This window comes from Lynx rufus, unplaced genomic scaffold, assembly GCF_022079265.1.
Source record: "Lynx rufus isolate CCGP_SWC_20201006 ecotype Redwood Valley unplaced genomic scaffold, mLynRuf1.p SCAF_3, whole genome shotgun sequence".
In the NCBI taxonomy this organism is placed as follows: Eukaryota; Metazoa; Chordata; class Mammalia; order Carnivora; family Felidae; genus Lynx; species Lynx rufus.
Window position 1 is genome coordinate 38,064,249 of NW_025814845.1, and position 22,475 is coordinate 38,086,723.

At 37.4% G+C, this 22,475-nt stretch overlaps 1 protein-coding gene across 4 annotated transcripts in view; it reads right to left on the reverse strand.

Moving 5' to 3' along the window:
* The window catches only part of FRYL (FRY like transcription coactivator), a 303,326-nt gene that overhangs the window by 161,618 nt on the left and 119,233 nt on the right, over positions 1-22,475 (reverse strand). The window contains exon 4 of one of the 4 annotated variants that reach the window (XM_047091762.1): positions 5,949-6,011. The exons of the other annotated variants lie outside the window; for them this stretch is intronic. The gene's annotated coding sequence lies outside the window, so the exon portion shown is untranslated. The remainder of the gene's footprint in view (positions 1-5,948; positions 6,012-22,475) is intronic. 4 annotated transcript variants of the gene reach the window in all.

Sequence of the window (22,475 nt, forward strand, 5' to 3'; positions counted from 1 at the left end):
GAGGAGGAAATTGACTCCTAATTAAAGTCATTTGTCACTTGGGAGTGAAATATGAATTCAGGTCCTGAGTTTCTAACAACTTTCAGATCAGTGGCTTTATTTTCTCCAGAATCACCAGATTTTCATACATCCCTTTTTTTTCTCTCTTAAGGATTTAGATTACATACTATTGGCTTAGAATAACTATTTCCCAAATCAAATATTTTGGTTGGATCTTCAAATTCCTTTACATAAAATGAACTAAAAAGAAGCAGCTTTTCCACTTTGATTAGAGATATATTTACCTATATTTTCTTTCTTTTTTATTGAAGCTTTTGTTTTTAATTTTAAGTAGTTAACATACAGTGCAATATTGGTTTCAGGAGAATTCAGTGATTCATCACTTACGTACGACACCCAGTGCTCATCACAACAAGTGCCCTTTTTAATACCTATGGCCCATCTAGCCCATCTCCCACCCACCTCCCCCCATCAACCCTCAGTTTGTTCTCTACTGTTAAGAGTCTCTTGTGGTTTGTTTCCCTCTGTTTTTTTTTCCCCTCACTTCCCATGTGCTCCTCTGTTTTGTTTCTTAAATTCCATATATGAGTGAAATCATATGGTATTTGTCTTTCTCTGATTGACTTATTTCACTTAGCATAATACATTCTAGCTCCATCCACATTATTGCAAATGGCCAGATTTCATTCTTTTTGATGGCTGAGTAATACCCCATTGTGTGTATGTATGTGTATATACCACATGTTCTTTATCCATTCATCAGTCGATGGACATTTGGGCTCTCTCCATAGTTTGGTTATTGATGATGGTGCTGCTATAAACATTGGGGCATATGTACCCCTTCGAATCTGTACTTTTAATCCTTTGGTTAAATACCTAATAGTGCAATTGCTGGCTTATAGGGTAGTTCTCACCTATATTTTAGCTCCTTTTTTACTTAGTTTTATTTTTTACGTTAAAATCTGTCATCTTGGGGCACCTGGGTGGCTCAGTTGCACGTCCAGCTCTTGATTTCGGCTCAGGTCATGATCTCACAGTTTGTGAGATGGAGCCTTGCAACAGACTCTGTGCTGATAGCATGAAGCTTACTTGGGATTCTCTCCCTCCCCCTCTCTCTGCCCCTCCCATGCTCATTCTCGCTCTCCCTCTCTCTGTCAAATAAATAAGCATTTGAGAAATAAATCTATCATCCAACTGGAGTTTATTTGGAGTGATATTCAATAAAGACACTTTTTTTTCTCCAATATTTCATCAATTCTTTTAGGTTCCTTTACTGAAAGTCAATCACTGATTTTACTCACTGATTTTATTCACTGTAGTTTATAAACTACATCCAAACTCAAATTGTGCTTTGTATCCTGCTCATTAAGAACCTGGTTTTGGAGAGAAAAAAAAGAAAAGAAAAGAATATACAGAAGGGAAGCTGAGAGAAGAAATTCTTTTAAAAAGGAAAAGGAATGGAGGTGGATGAGGCCTGGAACATAGGCTGAAAAAACCTCCTAGGCCTATTTCTATTGGACTATTCATTTAAACCTTGTAGCCTGGGTACCTGTCTTTTTGAGGAGTGATATACTGCTATCCCTTTCTTGATAACAAATTTAACAAATTAATGATACAGTGAAACTACAGTCTCATAAGAAAGATCATGGACATAAGCATACTCACATAAAAAATCTGTTTTTGTATCAGTATCTCCTTTTAATTACTGTAGCTTTATAATAAGTTTTATTACCTGTTGGCACAAATACTCCTGTTTACTCATCACCCTCAGTAATTTCTCAGCTATTGTTTTTCACTTACACTTCCAGACTTGTATGTATCTTCATAAATTAATGGGAAAAAATTGGCATCTTAATTAAGACTTCTTGTCTAGAACCTGGGCATACCCGCATTAATTTATCTTCTTTTGTGTGTCCAAAGAGAAGTGAGATCCATATGATTCTTTTTTTATTTTTTTTAGATTAGAATTTTTATTCACTCTTTAAGTTACTAATTTTTAAAATCATAGTATGTAATTCTTACTAATTCTATTCGTAAATACTTTAAGTTTCTGTTCTGTATGAATGCAATCATTTTTCTTACTATTCAGCCCCACATTTCTGCTTCTGGTAGAATTTCAATGGATAGAAAAATTAAGACTTTTACTTGTTCTTTGGACATCTGTTCCTAAAATGTTTATTTATCCTAGTCTAAACTATTCCTATTGAAAACAGTTTCTAAACATAGAAGTCCTATGACATCCTTGGCATATATCCAATGCTTTTTACTTGAAGTCTACTACAGAAATATCGCTTATTATAAAGCTTAAGAAAAATGACCTATCTCTAAATAATCCATTATTCACTCAGCTAGAATCTCCCTGAGGTTATTATTTTCTTGTACTCTTTGAACCTTCAGAAACTCAGCTCAGAAACTATTCCAAAAATCTAGAAATTATGTGGTATTTTTAAAATGTGCATGAACCCAGGAGTCAGAAGACCAGGGCCCCAGACTTGACTTGGCTACTTAGTATCATTATAATCTTGGTCATATTATTTAACCTTTCCAAGCTTTTGCCTTCCCTCTAGAAAAGAAAAGGCTGAATTAAATCTCAACCATGGGTATGTATCAGAAGCAACAAGAAAGTTGTTTTCATTTTTGTTCTCCTCTTCTCCTCCCGTAAAAATACTCACTGCCAGGGAAAAAGCTATCATGACAGACTTTTCTCCCCTGGCCAGACATGAATCTGGGGATCAGAATCGGAGAGCCCTGAGGTGAAAACCGGAAGGCCAGAATCCTGCAGGACCTCATCTGGCACACACGTGTAGATTTAGGGCCCATGGGAGGTAAACAGCAGCATATTGATGCATAACCATCTTCTTTGCCTTCTAAGAAGCTGAGCAGAATCTAATACGTGGGCCGAACCCTCCATACCCTTGAAGCTGACGTGGTGGGGGAAGACAAGGACCAAAGAGGCTTCCTCCTAATATTTTAACTGGAGCTAACAGAGGCTCAGAGACGCTGAGAATGCTTTCCCTTCCTTGAGATAACTCTTTAAAACACCATAGCTGTATGGCCCACCCTTAGTTAGCAGACAAAGAGATCTAACTGCACACTACAGATACCCAGCAGCCAGAGATAAAGAAAACAAATAAAAATATTTACCAAACATGAGCAGTAAACATCATTATAGGTTTCAGCACACCCAACCTATTTCAATTAAAAACAGAAACTAAACAAAGATGCAACCTCTTGCCTTATTATTCAACACTAGGTGGTTAAGGAAAAATATAAGATACAAAAAAATTATAATTGTTATAAATACTGAGAAAGAAACACAGCTTTCTATATTAAAGCAATAATCACCTAGAAAGGAAAATGGATAAAAAATCTTCTATTCACAAGTATAAAATAAGTTGTGATAAATTTAATAAGGAAAACATAGGATTTACATAGCAGAAACTACCAAAACTTTCTCTTTCTCTCTCTCTCTCTCTTTTTTAAGCAATCTCTACACCCAACGTGGGGCTTGAACTCACAACCTTGAGATCAAGAGGCTCATGCTCTACTGACTGAGCCAGCCAGTTACCTCTACGAGAATCTCATAAAGAAAATCAAAGATCTGAGCAAATGGAAAGACATATTTGTGGGTAAGAGCACTTGTTATTATAAGGGTTAATTCTCACAAAATTATTAATTATGACAACTCCAATTAAGATTTCAATACAATTTTTTAAAAAGTTTTACTGGATAAAACCATCTTCAAGTATACATAAGGAAGAATAAATAGCTCCCAAAAGTTAAAAAAAAATCATTTTTAAAAAATACAAAGAATATTTTCTAAATCAGAAGACAACATAACTATAATTAGAACACAGTATAACTATATCTGAAACATTACATCGAAATATAAAATGACTATATTAGACCATAATATAATAGTCAGTAAACATAAGTAAAAATAAATTGGATTAATGTAAAAGATTAGACAGCCTCCCCAAAATCCCAGTATAAGCATTCAACATGGGCAAAAACAGAAGAAAGGGGATGATTTATTTAGTAATAATGTTTGAATATCACCTGACCATTCAACTGAAAAAAAACAAATACACTATACTCAAAAACCAGATGAACAGGATGTTGAAAATTATTTTTAAGTTTTTAAAAAAATTTTTAAGAAAAAAATTCATAGGAGTCCACATACAGAATCCAGGGCAGAGGAGACTGTTGGCTAAGATAGAAAACCTAAAATTAGGGGCGCCTGGGTGGCGCAGTCGGTTAAGCGTCCGACTTCAGCCAGGTCACGATCTCGCAGTCCGTGAGTTCGAGCCCCGCGTCAGGCTCTGGGCTGATGGCTCGGAGCCTGGAGCCTGTTTCCGATTCTGTGTCTCCCTCTCTCTCTGCCCCTTCCCCGTTCATGCTCTGTCTCTCTCTGTCCCAAAAATAAATAAACATTGAAAAAAAAAAAAATTAAAAAAAAAAAAAAAGAAAACCTAAAATTATTCTAAAAGGATGAATACATTCAACCAAGTAAAAATTTTTGATATTTATTAGGCAAACAATACCATAAACAAGACAGGACCAAGTCGGAAAAAAATATAATGCAGATGACAGCTAACATAGAGTATTCAAAAGGGCACTTAGCAATTAACAAGAAAAAGACAACACAATAGAGAAAAATTGGCAAAACTATATGTAATTAGTCAATTCATGTAAGAATAAATCTAAGAAGACAACATATGAAAAAACATTCAAACTTTGTAGTATACAGAAAATGCAAATTAAAGTAGCAATAAGCTTTCATTGTACACACACCAGACTGGCAAATATTAGAACAAGTAATCTATCGTTGGCAAGATATAAGGAAACTGACCACTTAACCCACTGTTGATGGAAATGTAACATCCACCTAAGTACAGTCTGGAATGCTGAACAAAAAGACGAGTATTCTGGCTCCTATAGCACAGCACTACAGATATTAATTTCTTTGATCTACAAGCTTTCCATGCAACTCTCTGATTAGAATTTAGTTCTGTATGACCTACCCCACAAGGAGAGGAAAGAATGGCCCGCCAGCTCAAGCATTAACACCCACTTGGCACATTTCTCATTGTAAATTAGTAGATTGGCAAACATAAAAACTTGTCTCTGTCAGACTGTTTATTACAATTCCACCTCCTGAAAAAGATTTCATATCCACTCTCAGCATTAAGGCAAAGTCAAGTTTTGTGACCTGATCCCGGTCTTTGCTGGCCTTCTCTGGCAATTCCTTAAATCACAATCAAAATCTTTAGAGTGAGGCCCAGGCATCTGTATGTTTTTGAAGACTCCCCAACATGACTCTCATGTGCCACCAAGGTTGAGAATCATTACCTTAAACTATTCTTTTAAAGTGGAACAGTTGGTTCTGTACAATAATTTTACTTAAAACTAATTTTGATCAATAAAAAGTTTCAAAAGTACCATAAATAAGGAAACCTGTTTATATAATAACCACAAATAACATCCATCAAGCAATTTGGAGCTTGTTAAATAAATGCACGTCAGGGGCAAAGCTCTAGGAAGCAAAGCAGAGGATCAATAAAACAATTCAAAAACCTAATCTTAAAAAGTCATATGTGGTTCTCCCCGTTCATACTAGAACTCTTGAACTGATTTTTCTCTTGTGCTTTCAGCCACTTTACTCACTGACTCGTGCCCCACACCACACACCCTGGAGCCCCATCAATCCTCTGCCTTTCATTATCTGTGATTTCGAAGGGTGAGGCTTCATTGATGAGAACTTGAGAACCATCAATTCCTCCCCGTGCCTTATATCCTGTATCTGGTCACCAAACCCCATCTTAGTGAAGGGAATCTCCCCCGCCGTCTTTTTCCTGCATGATTAAGCTTCATCTCTATGATACCCTATGTAGACTGTAGAAATGCGTGCCTCTGTACTCTGCATAAAAATGCACCACTAACCTTACCTTCAAGAATGTCACTAAGGCCACTTTATTGGAATCATCATTTTCTTTTCTTCCACAGTGTCCCTACAATAAGAATGACTCATTCACATATTGCTACAAAATTTTATGTGAAGCTTTTAAGTTTTTCCATTTTTTCCAGACTCCATTTTTTTTTTTTTAAGAGCAGTTTTAGGTTCACAGCAAAACTGAGAGAAGGAACGGAGATCTCCCATGTACCTTCTGCTCCCCACATGCACAGCCTCTCCCATGATCAACAGCCCCTACCGGCACGGTATATTTGTTACAGTTGACGAACCTATCCTGACACGTTATTATCATCCAAAGTCCATCATTTACTTTATAGTCCATTCTTGGTGTTTTATACTCTATGGGTTTGAACAAATGCATCCATCAACAAAGAACACTGAGAGTAGCTTCACTGCCCCCCCCCCAAATCCTCTGAGCCCTACCCATTCATCTGTCCCTCCTCCCAACCCCTGGCTACCACTTTTCTTATTGTGTCCATAGTTTTACCTTTTCCAGAATGTCCTATAGTTGGAATCCTACTGTATGTAGCCTTTTCAGACTGGCTTCTTTCATTTAGTAATAATACATTGAAGTTTCCTACAAATCTCTTCATGCCTTGAAAGCTTGTTTCATTTTAGCACTTAATACTATTCCATTGTCTGGATGCACCACAGTTTATCCACTCCCCTACTGAAGGACATCTCTGTTGCTTCCAAGTTTTGGCAAGTATGAATAAAACTGCTCTAAACATCAGTGAAGATTATTTTAAACAAAACAAATATCCATTTAATGCATCTAATGTAAATTTGTATTTGCTATTATTTATAGTGTTATGTTAATGGATATTAGTTCATCCTTCATTTTTATATTTTCACTACTTTCTGTATCACGTGCCAATAAATATATGTATTGTTTCTAAAACCATTCATATGATTTTCTACTATGAACCACCATCACATTTCCAATTCATTATCTTCTAGTAGAAATAGGTCTGATGCTTAGGAATTTGTCTTCTATAGTCTTCCCCAAACAGACTTCTTAATTTTCTTGTTCTAAAAACCCTTAAAACTTTACTCATTTTAGCAAATGTTTTAAATTGGGAAACAGCATGCTTAAACCAACTAGTAGACTCAAAATAAAATTGGAATAAATTCCTCTTAGGCAATGTCCTGTGACATCATACATTAACAGATTAGGAGGAGGAATAATCAAGAGAACATATTCAGGGCGCCTGAGTATCTCAGTCGGTTAAGAATCCAACTTCGGCTCAGGTCATGATCTTGCAGTTTGTGAGTTCAAGCCCTGCCTTGGGCTCTGTGCTGACAGCTCAGAGCCTGGAGCTTGCTTTGGATTCTGCATCCTCTCTGCCTCTCCCCCCATTCATACTCTGTCCCTCCCTCTCAAAAATAAACATTAAAAAAAATTTTTTTTGAAAGAGAACATAACCCAGTCCATCCTGCAAAAGGCTAGCAAACTGTGTCTTATCAATGTGATAATGAGATCGTACACATGGTTACTTCCAGAAATGAAGTCTAAAAGAGTATGGACAGTATTGCAACAAGCCAGAACCCAATGATTTGGGGCTTAGCCACGACAGTAGGCCAGATACCTATCAGGTGTCATATTTAAAATATTTAGCAATTAGTAGAGAGGGGCAATTAGAACGCACTCTGGCTATAAATACCACTACAGCCATAAGGATGTATAATGGCTGAATATCAACAATGTTGGAGGTAATAAGAAATCTAGGAATGGAGGCAGAGTATGATAACAGGTAAAAAGCACCACAGAGATCAATGGAAAACAACAACAACAACAAAAACAATGGAAGAACAACAGGTGTTATGTTAGCAAACATATTATGCATAGTCTAAGAACAGGAAATACAAGGACATGCACTACGGGAGGTAGATCTCATCATTAAAAAGGTACATCAGCAGCAATTGATTCTCTTCGAGTCCTTATTTTTTGTTTTTGTATGAAAACTTCATTCCCTTGAGGAGCAAAAGCAGAGTCCTGTATTTGAAAGAAATAGAGTTGCCAGAGAGTTTGACAAAGCAAGGCTCAGGAAGGAAGAAACACCCATTAGTAGAGGTGGAGCTTTGACTTCCATTCTTTGCACAAGAAGGAACCGCAGCCTGGACACTAGAACCGAAGAGTAGAGTCAGGCCAAAGCTCATAGTGAGGGGGGCTGATGCGAGTTGGGTGGACTAGTGAGCTCAGGCTCTCCAAAACTCACCATCTTAGCACAGGATAGGAACCAGGGCCTGATAACAAGATGGGAGTTTAGACACAACTAGAACAGAAGGTACGCACAGGGGAAGGTTATGACATCCAGGTTTATGAAACAGCAGGTCTGAAACTTACCACAGATATTCACACTGTCCTTTTGAATAATCCTAGATGCCTATGAATACCAGGACCATCTGTTTAGATTTTCCCAATTTTGAAATGTCTATCTCATTATTAAACTATGTGTCTTCATTCTAATACTTACCAACATAAAACTTCCAAACAAACCGTGAAACCAAATACTTAATGAGTTGGAGAATCAGCTGTACTTCTCACAAAACAAAATGTTCAGTCTTGAAAATAAAGTTTCTCTGTCAAATGAGGTAGACCTGGCTTAAGGAGTTAGAATATATATATCTCTTTTTTAATGGATAAAGCAGGCCCGTGATTCCTAAATTCAAAGATGCCTACAGCTAGGAACTCTAAATTCAGGGACCATCACAGAGTTCACACTGTTCATTTAGCACAATGAGTTGGCCTCCTTGTCTAGGCTTCATTTCCTAAAGTAGACAGATTTCTCTGAGGGATGAGAGAATATTTTGGCAATAAGCAATAGGTGATTCTTTTCTACTGTGATCAATATGAATTCTCGATGGATACATCTCTGAAATTAATGTCAATTGAGAACATTAATTACCTTGCCATATTCATTTATAGAATCCAAGTTAAAAATCTCCTTCACCTCCCATATCTATTGTTCCCACCTCTTAAATATTTCTCATATCCATGATTCAATGAGTAAAGATTTTGTGAAACACTCAGAAGAGTACCTAATATGGTAGACATTATAGGTATGTTTGCTAAAAGAAAGAAAAAAAAAAGGAAAAAAAAAAGATGAGTTTTCTTCATTTGTTCAACCTTCATCTCACATCTGGTCTACTGCAGTAGCCATCCACCTACATATATGGTCCCTCCCTCTCTCACCCCCACCACCCCTATTCCACAAAAAACATAAGTCTGATAAAAATCACCCTAACTACGGTCACAAAATCCATCAATGGTTCTCCATTTGTTTTAGGGTTAAGACCAAAATTCATAACAAAGTCTTCACAATTACATGAGCTCTGACCCCTACCTTTCCAACTCATTCCCATGCTTCTCTGCTCCAGCCAAATTGGCCATATTTCCTCCACTGCCCAGCACGGGATATCCCTTCTGTCCACCCACCCTTCCTCCAAACTGTTAATCCTGTCTTCCTTCAGATTTTGCTGAAGTATCGCTAGAGATCAGGGAAAACTTTAAATTGATATATGAAGGATTAAAGGATGTTAAAGAATTTGGTGTGTAATGTACAACAATAACTATACTCTGTTGGAAATACTGGATTAACAATATTTTGTTGTATGTTTTTAAGTTAACTTACTTTGAGAGAGAGAGAGAGAATGAGTGCTCGAGAGGGGAAAAGAGAGGGAGAGAGGGAGAGAGGGAGAGAGGGAGAGAGGGAGAGGGAGAATCCCAAACAGGCTCCACATTGCCAGTGCAGAGCCTGATGCAGGGCTCAAACTCATGAACTATGAGATCATGACCTACGCTGAAATCTCGAGTTGGACACAACCAACTGAGCCACCCGGGCACCCCATTGTGCTGTATTTCTGAAAGTTACTAAGAGAGTAAGTCTTCAAAGTTTTCATTGCAAGGGAAAAAATTCTACGTGAGGTGATGGATGTTAATTAATCTTATTATGGTAATTGTTATATATATATATACACACACACACACACACACACACACACACACACACACACATAAAATCATTATGTTGTATACCTTAAACTTATACAATGTGATACATCAATTATATCTCAATAAAACTGGGGTGGGGGGAGTTTGGGTGTATATTGGGGGTGGGTTCTTACTGCTCTTTAACTTATCTGAACCCCAATTTACTCATCTAATAAAAAAACAGCAACTTATCGACAGATGAGTAGATAAACAAAATGTGGTATATCCATACAACAGAATATTCAGTCATAAAAAGTAATGAAATACCGATAGATAAATAGATGAATCTTCGAAATATGCTAAGTGAAAGAAGATAGTCACAAAAGAACCCTATTAGGATTCCAGTTACATGATGTGTCCCGGAATAGGCAAATCCCTAGAGACAGACAGTAAATTAGTGAGTACGAGGTTCCTTTTTGGGGTAATGAAAATGTTCTACAATTAGAGAGTGGTGATCATTGTACAGCTTGGTGAATAAAAAACTATATAATGTGTAAGCTATACACATTTTTAAAAGGATGACTTTATGGTATGTGAATTGTATATACGTTACATTGTATCATAAACCTATTATTTTTAAAACAACAATGATAGTTTGCCCCAAATTTTTAAGATGCTTACGTGAGATTTAACAAACATATGTCCACATAATTTGGACTGTACACACACACACACACATACACACACACACACACACACACACACACACACACAAATATGTACTTACCACAATAACAGGACTATAATTACCTCAATGCATGGTAAGTAGAATTATTTTAATCAAGTGACATGCAAATTTTAACTGAAATTTAGACAAATGCATAATTAGCCTTTTGGGGTTGACATTTACTATTTTTGCAATCCAGGAAAAACATCATTGAGCATTAAAAACTCTACGAACTTTGCTCATTGTGCAAAAACTCAAGTAATTTATGCAAATTTCATTTCTTAACATTCCATATCTTATTCATATTTTAATTAACAAAAACCATGGTTAAAATAAGTCAATCTATCTCTTCTATGCCTGGGATGACAAATGACTTTTTTGAAACACTAGCTGTCTTAAAATTATGTATGCAAAATAAATTCTACAAATATGTTTACAAGAGGTATTCTATTGATGATAAATGCATCTGTGCCCTTAACAATGCCAATACATAACTGGATACATCTTAGTACTGAATCCTGCATTGTCTTATCAATTTTAGGGAACTAAGCCAATCTTTTAATGATAACATCCTCACCACACAGCTGGTTTAACAGAATGTTCCTGATTCAGTTTTTAAAAGAAGTAAGGCCTAAAACTGTTGGCACAAAGACAAAACCCTGAATTTAGGCCATATGAATGTCACTTCATTGTTGTTACTGAAAGAAATAAGCTCAACTATAATCAAACTTCAGCAGCACTGCATCAACATTCTGCCAGCTAAGCAGGCCTTGAAAACAGAGGGCCTCTGGCGATTAATATAAAACGTAGCATTGAACAATAATAGGAATCATGGGAAATGCATCTTATAAACATGAAACATTATTATTTAATGATAAAGGATTATAACATGCACTGCTATTAAGTTATGTTCAATGACAAACATTTAATTTTTCTTTTTTCTTCAAGAAGAGTAAGGGCAACATGTGAAATATATAATTTATTTAATGGAAAAATTATTTGCCTTTTTTTTATATACAAAGGCTATTAATAAATCAGATTTTTCTGTCCTTCCTGAGAAATTCACTAAATAGAGTTTAGTGAAATGCTAAAATTTTTTGAAATCGCTAAGGTTTCATTTTATAAATTGCTGCTTCAGGAACTACTCCCCTTAGAGACATTACTAGTATAATAATGAACACCAGTATAAGAGGGACCATGTATTTATCCTTCTACCCTTTTTCCTATTAGTAATCCATTCCAACAAAAATGATTGCATCCCCAAGCTTTATCTTACCTGCCTGCACAGTTACCAGAACTTAACTAAACATTAAGTATACAAAGAAGTATTGAGCATGTAAAGAACAAAAAAAAACAAACTATGCCCTACAGGGGCTTACACTATGAGCTTTTTTACTGTAAGTAAAAAAAGAAAGACACAAATGAGGTGATATATGTAACGATACCATGATGTTTAAGGTGAAGAACAGAACAGATGAAGCATTAAGTATCTGGTGAACTCAAGAAAAGATGGGTCTTCCAAGGTGAAGAAGAGTTAGTTGTGAAGCAGACATAAGGGCTGAGGGGGGCTAAGAGGATGTGCATCCCAGGCAAAGGAAGAGGCAAATACGAAAGCCCAACACACTCCAGGAGCTGGGCAAGCACAGCAAGAGAGGAGACACAAAACGAGCAGGGGCTGGATGACAAAAGGTTTCATTCCATAGGGGAGAGAAAGACTATGATGGAGGGGAGAGATTTTAAGAGTGGGCTTCTAGAAGGAGCCTTTGGCAGCAACGTGTAAGAGGCTAACAGGAAGCTATGGCAATAATCCGGATGATAATGAAGAGAGGCCTGAACTAAGTTAAGTGGCTACGGCATCAGAAGGCAGGAGAGAATAAGGAAACTGTACAAGGTAGGATGACGCGTCTTGGTAATCAGTGGGGAGTAGGTGGTGTAGGGGTGACAGAGGGCTGTTGACCGACACCTGCTTCCTGGCTCAGGGAGACTGTGGATGGCAGTACTGTCTACCACGATAGGGAACATCTTGTCATTCAAAACGAAACTCAGTCTCCTTCCCTCTACATCTTCTCTGTGTCTCCTGTGGTTCAATAGGATTCCCCTGGTCTCTGTACCCCCCATGCTTTTCACATGGAACAGTCACGTGGTAAGTCATAATGCATACACAGCAGTGCTCATTTAACTTCCTTACTGTTAGCCTTACATGCACGTTTACTCTCTGACTAGAAGCTCCTTATGCGCAAAGACCTCATCTACTTGTGACAGTACAGTATGTGCTCCATCAAGGCTGGCTGATTCAAGAGCCGGATTATGGAAACAACCTTAGGAAGAAACAGATAACCACCGTCCTTTTCTAGGGTTTTAAAAATACTTTAATCTTCTCTCTCTCCTTTTTAACTATAACAGGGGAAGGGAAGATTTTAAAAAGCCATCCACAGATACTGGCAAAAGAAAAAATTCTCCCACTTTCCAGGGCCAGAACAGACCTAGTTAGGGCCTTATTGAACAGTGAGACTTGTCTTCTCAATATTAACCTATTGCTTTACAACTGTAAAAACACCTCCAAGAGATATGTGCCATGAACATCCAAGGGCAACGGGATGCCCACAAACTGAATCATCATATTACAAAGGGCCAACAGCAAAGGCTTTACAAACATCTGTTTTTGGTTCACTTTTGGATTAAGGGAATGTGATTACATGAGATTTGGCTGTGGCTGGTTACAGGGTTCAGGCAAAGACATGTAGAAATGTTTAAATGGTCACAAAACAAAATAACCACATAATTCACAAGTATCTAAGCAAAGTAAATTTTTACAAAAGCTGCTGTAATATTAAATGCACTGTTTCTACAGAAGAACCTATTACGTATAGCTTCATTCTCACTATAAAACTCACTATTTTTAAAAAGTACATGACAAGGATGGAGGAAGGAGAGATGAGGGGGAAAGAAAGAATAGAAACCATAGTCTATTTTAGTAAAAATGCATTCTGTATTACCCTTTCAAGTAGTAAAAGTATTTAATTTAAATTAGCAATTATCTTTCAATTATAATTCTCAATATTTTAATTCACTTAGAAACTTTCCTAGAACTAAGATAACTTTCTGCCATCTGGCACAACAATATCTCCATATGGAAGAATTACTTACAGATCAGAAACAAAAGAAATACGGAGATTGTAAATGCAGTATATTTGGCAATACAAATACAAATCTCAAATTATATTCTAGAAGGCTTTACCTTAAGAGGTTTTCTCTCTTCTATATCAACATTTGGTCCTTTGTATTATTTACTTACAAAATAAAACTACACTAAATAAATATTTTGGTAAGGAGTTAACTGGAAAAAATTAAATTTAGTCTTTCATATTTTATTCATTAGTTTGCTCAGGCACTGGCAGCACAGTTGGGAGTAAGAACAACTAGGTTCTAATTCTAGTTCTTTGCCACTGTATGACCTTGGAAAAGTCACATTTTTTCTAGATTTCTTTTTTCTTTGGGCAAAACAGACATTATAACAGAATCATTGCTTGATTAATTCATTAGACTGGTATCATATTATTATGATAATTTTGCAAAAAAAAAAACAGACTATGGTAATAAATCACTTCTATAAGTACTTTCAGATCTTCAGAGTAAAGTACCACTGGAAAACACTGGAAATACTGAACAAAATCAGTATTTCTGCCAAAACCACAGATTGGAGAGTTATGGACAAAATAGTCACTCGGTGACATTAGTTTTACTGACCTCCCTGGACTTTGAATGTTCTTTATCAGAAAATTCACTGTATAAGAGAAAATGACTCATTGTAACTTCAATTATAGTAATAGGGGAAAGTTATGCTCATTATATTAAATGGTCTGACGCCTTCAGATAGCTGATGTTGCTTCAAACAAACATTTTGTACCAACCGAACTGTGGAATAATACTGGTATCTGATAACCCTGCAAAGATCAGAGTCTATTTTTCATTTCTCCCCCTTTTATTTGACCAACTGAGAGAAACTTTGCCAGAATGACACAAATTCGCAAGAAAACCAACGCTGGTAAATTTCAGTCAACGACTATTTAACAACTGCCCAGTGTGTACACATCTAGATCTGTCTCACTGATTACCATCCAAGAAAATACTCCTCGTGTTATTTTCAACAGCTTTTCTTCTATTTGGACTGGTCTAAAGAATTAGCATGCAAGGAATGGCAATGATCATACATCAGCATTTCTCCCATTTGGGAACGTATATACTTACAGCTGCTGCTCCAGGACTTTAACAAGGACTTTATGCTAATTTCAAAAAACACAGAATCCTGTAGGCTCAACATTGTGTCTCAACTGGCTACAGCAGCAGCAGCAGCAGCAGCAGCAACAGCAGCAACAGCAGCAGCAGCAGCAGCAGCAGCAGCAGCAACGGATTTGTTGATCTATCTCTCCAAGCCGCTGTCCCTTCCCCTCTCGCAGGCAGCGAGTTTTGGCCCACAGTGCCTTGGCTTCATTACCATGCAGTCTCGCAGTGACGCACAACTATAGTGGAAACGCTGCTGAATGCAGATGAACTATCCAGTTGAATAAAAGCTTACAAGTTTATTACAAGTGCCCTGAAGGACATCATCACCTTTCCTTAGGTAGGCATACACGTGGCCACAATTATCTTCTCTGCTTATGTTCCTGTTATCAGTTTTGATGAGCTGTGTCTCTGGCCGCCTTTAGTATAGTCACTGCTAGTAAACAGACAAGGGTAGAGCTCTGCCCTTGGGTGCTAACTTTTCTCACTAAGGGTCTTAGAAATAAAAATAAATTCAGGTTTAGCATAAGATCTTTAAATCTTTTCCTGTAATAGCTGACCAAAAAAAAAAAAAAAAAAAAAAAAAAATCAGTGGTATTTATTGCATCCCAGTGGCAGTTTTCTCCAGGCGATTTTAGTAGTAAATTCTCTCCACCCTTCTACACATCCAGGCAGTAAGCAGTGCCTTTCTCAGCATGCTTATGATGAGAGAGTCCCCTGCCTCACTTAACCCACCAGAGAGAACGCTGGCTAAAGGGATGAAAAGATGATGTAATGAACACTGTGGCTGAGCCCCCACCAGCCCTCTAAAACTGCTCAGCTCAGGACAAAGTTTCCTCTGCGGCATGCAACTTATTCAAAAGAGGGAACTCTATTATAATAATGGGATTATTTCAAAACATAGGGCCTTCTATTCTTAATGTAGCACATAATTCCCCTAGAAAATCTTACAGTCAGAATATCCATGAACAGCGAGAAATCTTCTGGTCAAATAAAATGCACATTTTAAAAACTTTATTCCATAGAAACTTCTGAAACTGGAAACTGACACTCTTACAAGCCTAACGGCTCTTCAAAATAGTAGGAAAGTTTCATAATCAAAACAAATAATATGTGACTGTCAGAAGAAATGTCTTGACCTCATAATTAGTTTACTGCGACTCTGAAGGTCAATGGAACACGTGTTTTTCCATATGTGCAATACATTTGAATTGACCCACTTATGCTATTACATCCTTGAAAATACTACAAGGAAGGAGTAAATTCAGTGATCAAAGTCGTAACTGAATAGATTTATTCATAACCAAATGGCTCGGCACTGTGTTAAAAGCTAAAAGAACATATGCACTTCCATACCCTAAGGGAAAAAGATAATCCTACCCTTTAAGACATACTCAGTGGTAACAGTATTGCTGGGAGTTTCATTGGAAGCTTGTACTTCTTCAGAGTAGTTCAAGAAACATGGAATAAGTCTGGGCCACTCCTAGTCCTGAACAGGCCCCAAACCTAATTCAAAGCAGGGCTGCAAAAAAGCTAATCACACAGAACCCCCCCCCCCCCACTCCGCCAATACCAAAATACATTGTTTGAATACATCTTCTTGATCAGAGACATCTCAGGATCAGTTAAGAGCAGGGTTTCCCCCGGTCAAATGAAATATAAAAGACTCACAGTGTTGCATGAATAAACAGCATTCCCCGGTCCAAAAACACTACCTCCTACAATCCATTCTTGTACATTAACAATGTATATCAACAACCAAAAGGTTCTGAGTTGTACACAGACCAGTTTGATATTTCTTTTTCATTAAAGCAGTCCCCAAAGTGATTTGACAATACAGTCCTCTTGTCATCAAACAGCTGTTAACAGATTGAGGGAATAAGCTGATCTAGACCTAAGCAAAGTATACCATTCAATGCCCAGACTCAGAAGTGAACCATGTCAGAGGCGCCTGGGTGTCTCAGTCAGTTACTCATCAGGTCATGATCTCACACTTTCGTGGGTTCAAGCCCCGAGTTAGGCTCTACGCTGACGGCTGTGGAGCCTGCTTGGAATGCTCTGTCTCCCTCTCTCTGCCCCTCCCCTGCTCGCTCGCTCTCTCTCTCTCTCTCTCTCTCTCTCAAAACAAATAAATAAACATTTAAGAAAAAAGAAAGAAAGAAAGAACTGAACCATATCAGCACGCAGGCAACTCAGGAGGCACATGCCAAGATATTCTGCCTTTTTTTCCACCCCTGTTGAGGTAAGCCTACTAGCCTCACACAAATCTTAAAAGCTACTTAATAATATTTGGCTATAATGTCTCACCAAAGTAGTCAAGGTTCATTCCTAGTGAACCTTTAAAGACTGTAACAAGCAAAACTAACTGTCATATAGAACATCAGAGTATGAGAACTTTTTTGAGAGTGGGGGTAGAGGTTAAAAGGTAATTTTCTTATAATGTTAAAAAATGTATTTTCTTCTGCTTAAATTTTGCCTACATGGATATGAAAGAATAGAGAAGAACCTAAAGTTTCTGTTATATCTATCTAATCAGCCTGTTACCCTATATATACAGCCAAAGCAAGTCAATAGTTTCTCTGGGGCATAGATGGATAAAATTAATTTCAGGGTTTATTTTGGAAGTCCCGCTTTATACCAGGATTTCCTTAGAGACAAAGGGTGAGTGAAAATGGCACTTTCTATATATATGGGAAATAATTCAACAGGCCTGACTATATGGGCAGAGCCTGGGCTCTGAACTTTATTCTGAAATGCAAATAACACAATAAGTAGCATTACTACTCCAAATAGTAATCATACATTTAACAAAGTTTAATGGAATAAGTATTTCTTTTCTAATGCTTCTCAAACTTGTATCACCCAAATCACTCAAGTATTAATCAGAAGAACTACATATTCACCCATAACGATATATGTACCCAACAATACTTTTGGAAGACCCCAGGGTAGCAGAGACCTACTGTATTCTGAACGCTTTCTCAATCTCTCAATTACTAGTCATATTTTTACACTACACAAGTAGCACTCCTACCATTCTTCAAGTGAGTTCTCTATTTTAACCTATCAATGAATCACAGAAATACATACGTAGCCTAGAGCTTATTGTGAGCTTGCCAAAGACCAGTCAAAATACCAGTCCTCGGGGCACCCGGGTGACTCAACTGGTTAAGCGTCAGACTTCAGCTCTGGTCACAGTCTCATGGTTCTTGAATTTGAGCTCCGAGCCGGGCTCTCTGCTGTCAGCACAGAGCCTGCCTCAGATCCTCTGTCCTCCTCTCTCTCTGCCCCTACCCCACTGATGTGCACGCACCCTCTCTCCAAAATAAATAAACATCTTAAAAATATATATCAGCCCTCTATTTTATTCTGTCTATAGATTCGGAATTCTCCAGGTTGTATCATACATATGTATTTTTTGGTATCCTCACCATAGAAAGATAGCCAGAGAAATCATTTCTTGAGGGCATATCCTTGGCAGAATAGAAAAATCCATTTTGGATAATTTTCTTTAACAATACTCCTCTCCACCTTTTAGATTATAATACATTAAAGAATGCTTTTAAAATGATAAGATCTCAGGGGTGCCTGGGTGGCTCCACTGGTTAAGTGTCAGACTCTTGATTTCAGCTAAGGTCATGATCTCATGGTTTGTGGGATCGAGCCCCATGTTGGGCTCCACACTGACAGCTTGGAGCCTGCTTGGGATTCTCTTTCTCTCTCTGCCCCTCGCCTGTTCATGCCCTCTAAAAATAAGTCACACACTTAACTGACTAAGCCACCCAGACGTCCCAAGATTCAGAATATTTTTAAGAATTTCATACTTTGAATATTACCAGCCTTTTGCTGGGATCTTCTTGGTCTGGGGCAAATATAAAGCACTGCATACAGAAGACGGCTAAGGCAGTTCTCTTGCCCTCAAGGAGTTAGAAAGTAAGTTTCCCTCTTCCATCTAATCAATTTCCATTTAATTCTACACTCTTTTCACTGGCACTTTAAGGATTCACGGAATTAGTTACTTGCTTTACATTTCTAAGTAGAAGGAAGACAGAGGTATATTCTAACACACCAAAGGAATGTGTACCAGGAAAAATACTCAATATGTCTTTCAAAAATATTCCATTTAGGTATAGGTTCTGAACAAAATGTTCCTCAATATATAATGAAGTTTGGATTTAACATAATATCATACAATTCACTAAAATTTATCCGCAAGGAAATTAGTCTTCAATTATTAACATTCTTAGAAAGGGGGAAAATATAAGCATTACCCGTCATATTAACACGTTTTATAAATATCTCAGAACTTATTAAACTGGTATCCAAAACAATTACAATATAATAAAAACCAGAAACTTGGCAACTTTTTCTATATAAAGTGTCAACTATCCTATCACTCCTAGAGCCTTCGATAGTCCCGACAAATTTCAGCCTCTTCAAAAAACCCTTATCTTTTCTGGAGTTTAAAAAAAAAGATTGAAAGACCTTAGGTATGGAAGGAAAGATGCTCTCAGGTTCACTAGGTAATTAATACCACACATGACATACAAAGAAGAAAACGGGGTATGGGGTGGGTATAATAGGTAATGAGGATTAAGAAGTACACTTGCTGCTCAGATTCTGTGTCTCCCTCCTTCGCTCTGCCCCTTTCCCACTCGCATTCTGTCTCCGTCTCTCTCAAAAATAAATAAACATTAAAAAAAATTTTTTTTTAAAGTGCACTTAGGTTGAGCAATCAGTTGATGTATGAAATTACTGAATCACTATACTGTACACGTGAAACTAATATAACACTGTTAACTATACTGGATTTTAAATAGATAAACAGTAATTATCTATAATTACATCAGTAACTAACATTTACTTCTTAGTGCACTTACTTTTCTACTTCTTATAGATATTCCAAACTTTCTACAGTGGATTTAACATTTTAAAACTTCACTACAAAAAGGGAGCAGGACTCCCTGGGGAAATGGCAGATTCTAGAACTAGAGCACAAACACACGTGATAAGCCTAGAGCATCTTTCTACAAGCCAGAAAGTAGAAAGGGGCTCAAAATACAAAACAATGTGGGTATATCAAAAGGATATAGGAGCCAACTGAGAGAGCTGCCAATAGCCAAAACTGTAATAATTTTTATTTTTAAAAAAATGTTTGACTTATTTTTGAGACAGACAGAGCATGAGCAGGGGAGGCACAGAGAGAGAGGAAGACACAGAATCTGAAGGAGGCTCCGGGCTCCAAGCGGTCAGCACAGAGCCTGACGCAGGGCTCGAACTCACAACCCTTGAGATCTGACCTGAGCTGAAGTCGGACACTTAAACAAAAAAGCCAACCAAGCACCCCTATAATAATTTTTTGAGAGAGAGACAGAGACACAGGCAGAGAGAGAGAGAGAGAGAGAGAGAGAGAGAGAGAGAGAGAGAATGCATGCAGGCAAGTGGGGGAAATGCAGAGGAAGAGAATCTCAAGCAAGCTCCATGCCCAGCACAGAGTCGGACATAAGGCTCTATCCAACCACCATGAGATCATGACCTGAGCTGAAATCAGGCGTCAGGTGCTTAACCAACTGAGCCACCCACGCAGTGAACAATAAAATAAACAATATAGTTTTGAAATATAACCCCAAGTATAAAATAAACATCCATGAATCTATACTGATATAAATAAATGACCAAATAAGTAACAGAGAAGAGACAAATCTCACAGTGTACAGAAAACAGTTAACCTAGCAGGTCTGTTACCCTTTGAAATATCTGCTTACAAGATTGGTTCTTAGCTAGCATCTGAGAATTTCGATTTTAAGAGGGCCCCACCATTCCAGGAACTAAAAAGAGTGGTTCACTATGCCTAAACTGTCGGTACAAACAGTATAGTTTAGATTAAACATTTGTTTTCCTTCAGGGAGTCTAAAACTTGGGTATGTGTCAGGCAGAGGGTACCTATGTGACCAGCCCCAATAAAAAGCCTGGGCACTGAGTCTCTAATGAGTTTCTCTGATTGGTAACATTTCACCCGTAATGTCATAGCTCACTGCTGGGGAATCACGTACTTCCCCTATAATGCTACTGGAAAACTCTGGAAGCTGGCACCTGGTTTCCCCTGGATTTTGCCCCACATGCCTTTTCACTTGCTTATTCTGCTTATTACTCTTATGCTATAATAAATCACAGCTGTGAGTACAACTATATGCTGTGTCCGCGAGTCCTTCTAGTAGATCATAAAACCCGAGAGGGGCACCTGGGTGACTTAGTCAGTTAGGTGTCCGCCTTTGGCTTAGGTCGTAATCTCAGGGTTCGTGAGTTTGAGCCCTGCATTGGGCTGTCTGCTGTCAGCACAGAGCCCACTTCAGATCCTCTGCCCCTCCCCACCTGCCTCTCTCAATCTCTCTCTCTCAACCTCTCTCTCTCTCAAAAACAAATAAACATTTAAACCTGAGAGTGGTCTCAGGGACCTCTGTGACATATTCAGGAGAATTCCAAATAATTTATGTAGGTAATTTACCCTCAAGAAAAACATTACTCCCAACCCTTAAAAGCATGAGCTACACTAAGTGACTTTCTTCCAAGGCATACAATATAGAAAGCAGGGAGAAAAGAGTAACTTTATTCTGGAGAAACCTGACATACACTACCTCAAGCCAGGAGATCAAGGTTAACATCATCACTGATAAGAGTACACACTCTTGATATATAATACAATATGATGAAAATGGCACTTTATCTCTGTGTTCTTCCTGCCAAGAAGCCATAACCCGAGACTAACCATGGGAAAAAAAATTTTTGATAAACCTAAATTGAAGAGTCTGCAAATTACCAATCCAATATTCCTCAGCGTTATCAAGGTCATTAAAAACAAGGAAAGTGTGGGAGACTATAATATAAAATTATATATAAAATATAATACTCAGAGCATTCTGTAGATACTCTAGAAGGTAATAGGGCTAAAGACTACTATGAACGCTCCTTAATAAAGCTTCAAAGGATCCACAACAAGCCTCAAAGGATTAAATGATCTGTAAGTACTGCCTTTTAGAGCAAAGAATAACACTCTTTAAGAGAATGTAACAAAATCCAGCTCTTGACAATGTCACATTTCTAATCTCCAGCATCCAACAAAAAAACATTGAAAAATTATTAAAAAGTACTATTAAATTATCTGTCAAGATGTAGGAAAATGTGACCTATAAAATCAATATGGTGGACCTAGAAATGACATAAATGAGGGAAATAGCACATGTGTTCTTTAAAAAGCTATTATAAAGTCTTTAAAAAGCTATTTATAAATAGGCTGAAAGACTTAAAGGAAAAAAATAAACACAATGAAGAGAAAATAGAAGATATAAAAAGCTGACTCAAATAGAACTTTGAAAAATAAAATATACTATGTCTGTAACAATAAATTCACTAGACACACCAAGAAAAATTAGATTCTAGGAAAGAAAAGAACAGTCAACTTGGAGAAATGGAAATAGTAGCTCCAAAGTGAAGTGCAGATAACAAAACAATAAAAAGAGAATTCTCAAAGCTCCAGTGACTTTTGGAACAACACCAAACAG